Source organism: Ricinus communis, chromosome 2, assembly GCF_019578655.1.
Source record: "Ricinus communis isolate WT05 ecotype wild-type chromosome 2, ASM1957865v1, whole genome shotgun sequence".
NCBI classification, from domain to species: Eukaryota; Viridiplantae; Streptophyta; class Magnoliopsida; order Malpighiales; family Euphorbiaceae; genus Ricinus; species Ricinus communis.
In genome coordinates, this window is record NC_063257.1 from 31,990,665 (window position 1) to 31,994,772 (window position 4,108).

The window sequence follows — 4,108 nt, forward strand, 5'->3', positions numbered from 1 at the left end:
TTGAAGCCTAAAAATTAATAATATATATAAAATTACAAAGAAAAGAAAATTTTTGAATTGGCTAAAATACCTTTTTGCTAATCTTATATGTAATTAATTTAACTTTCTAATTATAATAAAATTAGTTAGTGATTAATCTCTTGATTTTAATAGAATTAATCTAATTCAATCCTAATGATAGGTTTATATTATGTATATATATTTAAGGTTTATATTAGGCTAATGATAGGGAATTATTAAGTGTAGGCTAGACTAAATACTATTTTATCATATAGTTTTTTATTAATCATTTCATTTGCATATTTACTTTATAGTTTATTTAATTTCTTTTATAAACATTAAACTCTTTCAAAACATTGGCTTAGAGTGTTTAGATTTTAGTGATTTTGTTTGATAGTTAGTCTTTATAATACATACTCCACGGTTCCTTGTGAGATCGATCTTGTGGTGAACTTACTCATACTATAATTCAGTTCATACACTTGCGAGTACTAAGTTTGAGACATCAAATTTTTAGCGCCGTTGCCGGGGAACTGTATCAATATTATATGGATTAGTTGTCAAGTTTGTTTCTTTTATTCTTGTGTGTTTTTTGTTTATGTGTTTTTGTTTTATTTTTTAAATTTTATTTTTAAGTTTTTATATCTGAAATTTTTCTTTTGATTTTGTATGCCTAGCAGGAAAACAAGATCAGGTGATTCATCAACTCAAAATTCCTACAACTTGAGATTAGCTATTAAAAAGGCAGAAGAAGACTAAGAAATAGAGAGTGAGTTTATATCTCCAAGGCCAGGAGAAGAATAAGAATTTGAAGAATAACTAGAAGAAGAATTTGAAGAAGAGGTTGAAGCAATGGTTAACGAATAAAGACAAGTAGCAATTGAAAGACAAATGGCTATGAAGGATTATGCTCGACCTACAATTGGTAACACTACTTCATACATAGTTCTAGCTGATGCGTCTAGGAATTATAAACTTAAGAACATCCATTTTAATATACTTCTTTCATTCTATGGTATGCCTAGTGAACATGCATTAACATTTATTAGGGAATTCTATGCTATAGTTCATACATTTTCATTATCTGGACTAAATGATGACCAATTAAGGATAAAATATTTTCCTTACTCATTAAAAGAAAAACTAAAGGCTTGGTTGATGATATTGTCTCCTAGTTCTTTGAGAACTTGGATGAAGTTTATCAAAAATTTATGAATAATTTTTATTCATATCAAAAGACCAAAGAGTTAAGGGCTGAAATTTACAACTTTTATCAAAAGGATACTAAATCCATTTATGAAGCATGAGATCGCTTCAAGTCACTTTTATTGCAATGTCCACACTATGGGTACCCACTTCCTATAACTAAACAATTATTATATGATGATTTAACATAACAATATCAATGTATGGCTGATAATGCAGCTGGGGGTGCTATGTTAGAAAAAGATATTGATGAGATTTATAATATATTTGAGATATTTTGAGCCAATTCATAATAAAAGAGTGTGAGAACAAAAAGAGTAGGAGTGAATGAAGTTGTGTCTAATAATGAGATGGCTATGCAAATAGTTGAATTAACTAAACAAGTTAAAATACTTGCTTCAACTAAGAATGTACCAAGCAATGAGGTTTATGGCATATATGGTGTTTATGGTCATGGTGCTAATGTCTGTTCATCTCATGAGAATTATGCAGGAAAGGATTATGAACAGGTTAACTTGATGGAATCTTTTCAGCCTAGGCAACCTAGGAATAATCTATATTCCAACACATATAATCCAGGTTGGAGGAATCATCCGAATTTTTCCTACAAATAATGACCAGAACACACCACAACTATTGAGGCACCAAAATCAGCCCCAACATCAAAACCAAGAGCCTCAATAACCAAGAAGTCACAACCTTCCATTCCAAAATCAAGGACAAGCTCCTCAAAGAAAATCAAGCTTAGAGAAAATATTCCAATCTTTTATGACAGCTACCTATGATAGGATGGAGAGGAACAAGAAGAAAACTGATTCCATTGAAACTTCAATAAAGTGAAGTCAAACTCAAATTGGGGCAAATTGCTAAAGCTATATAAGAAAACAAGAAAGAGAAATTGCCAAGTCAACCTGAGCAAGCCAAAGCCATCACTATTCTAAAAGATGGTGAGTTATTTGATAATAATGTTGAAACCTTAATTGAAAAAGATTCTTCTTATGCAGGTACATTAAAAGAAGATGGATTAGTTGATGTAGAAATAACTAAAGGAGGTGTATAAAAAAAGAAGTGTAGCACCCAATATTGGGCAAAAAGAGGTATTTTTAGGACCCGAGCCTTACAAGCCTCCTATTCCATTCCCTAACAGATTGAAAGAAAGCAAATAGGATAAGCAATTCTTTGAAATTTTTAATATGCTTTCTAAAGTTAACACTAATTTGCCTTATTGGATGTTATTAGAAGTATGCCAGCTGATGTTAAGTTCTTTAATGAGCTTAACTCCAAGAAAAGGAGATATGGGAATAATAAAAAAGTTATGGTCTCTAAAACAGTAAGTGATGTTCTTCAATAATAATTACCCCCTAAGATGAAAGATCCTAGGAGCTTCACTGTTCACATTATAATGAGGGATGAGAAAGTTGCAAAAGCCATGTTGGAATTGGGAGCAAGCATCAACTTGATACTATATTCAATATATGCACAACTTAATTTGGGAGAATTGAAATCAACCACCATGTCTTTACAACTAGTTGATAGATCAATTAAGTATCCAAGAGGCATAGTGGAAAATTTATTGATTCAGGTAGGTAAACTGATAATCCTTGTTGACTTTATGGTTCTTGACATGGAAAATACACCAGCAAGGCATAAGGAACAAACAATACTCCCTAGTAGACCTTTCATGGCAACTACCAAAACAGTTATTGATGTGCACAATGGGAAGTTGACTATGACAGTCTTGGGAGAGACTATAGAATTTAAAGTGTTTGATTCTCTAACTCTATCTCCTAGCACTCCAATTGATAAATATTCATATGTTGATTGTTTGAATTATTTTGTGTATGAAATATACATAAATGATAGGGATGATAAATTAGAGGTTGTATTAACATTGAAAAAAGTAGAAGAAAACCTAGATGAGGAAGTCTTAGACTTTCATGATAAGTTAGATGAAGCTATTCCAATGTCACTTAATGAAAGCACCATTGAACGTTTAGATTCTCCCATTGAAAATGAAATAGAAATTATTAATGAACCACTTAAACTTGAACTTAAGGAGTTGCCTAAAACACTTAAATATATTTTCTTAGAAGAGGGAAATACATATCTAGTAATTGTAGCATATGATCTTTCACTTATAGAAGAAAAGGCAACTATTAGAGAGTTAAAAAGACTTAAGAAAGCTATTGGGTGGGAAATTTCTGGCATTAAGGATATTATCCAACTATATGTATGCATAAAATAATCTTAAAGGATATTACCAAGGCTGTTAGAGATACCCAAAGAAGGCTTAATCCTAATATAAAAGAGGTAGTGAAAAAGGAAGTTCAAAAATTATTGGATGAAGATATTATATACCCAATAGTTGATAGTAATTAGGTAAGTCCTATACATGTAGTGCCTAAAAAATCAGGTATTGCAGTTGTTAAGAATGAAAAGGGGGAGTTAGTTCCCACAAGAATGACTACAGGGTGGAGAATGTATATTGATTATAGAAAGCTAAATGCTACAATAAAAAAGGATCATTTTCCACCTCTTTTTATTGTTCAAGTTGTAGAGCATTTAGTAGGATATGGATTTACTGTTTTATTGATGGACTTTCAGGTTATAGTCAGATACCCATTGCACCTAAAGATCAAGAAAAGACAACATTCACATGTCCTTTTATAACCTTTGTATTTAGAATAATGCCATTTGGGCTTTGCAACTCACCTGCAACATTACAGAGATTTATGCTTTTTATTTTCTTTGATATGTTAGAAGATTACATCGAGTTATTTATGGATGATTTTTTCGTTTTTGGTTCCTCATTTTATGCATGTCTTAGTAATTTATCTTGTGTGCTTGAAAGATGCATTGAGTATAATTTGACTTTGAATTGGAAAAAGAGCCATTTTATGGT

General features: G+C 31.0%; 1 non-coding gene across 1 annotated transcript; it reads right to left on the reverse strand.

Moving 5' to 3' along the window:
• Positions 1-1,244: 1,244 nt before the first annotated feature.
• Positions 1,245-1,351, reverse strand: LOC112536325. Its single transcript, XR_003080365.1, has one exon. It is a non-coding gene; the product is annotated as a small nucleolar RNA R71 (small nucleolar RNA).
• Between the last annotated feature and the right edge of the window lie 2,757 nt (positions 1,352-4,108).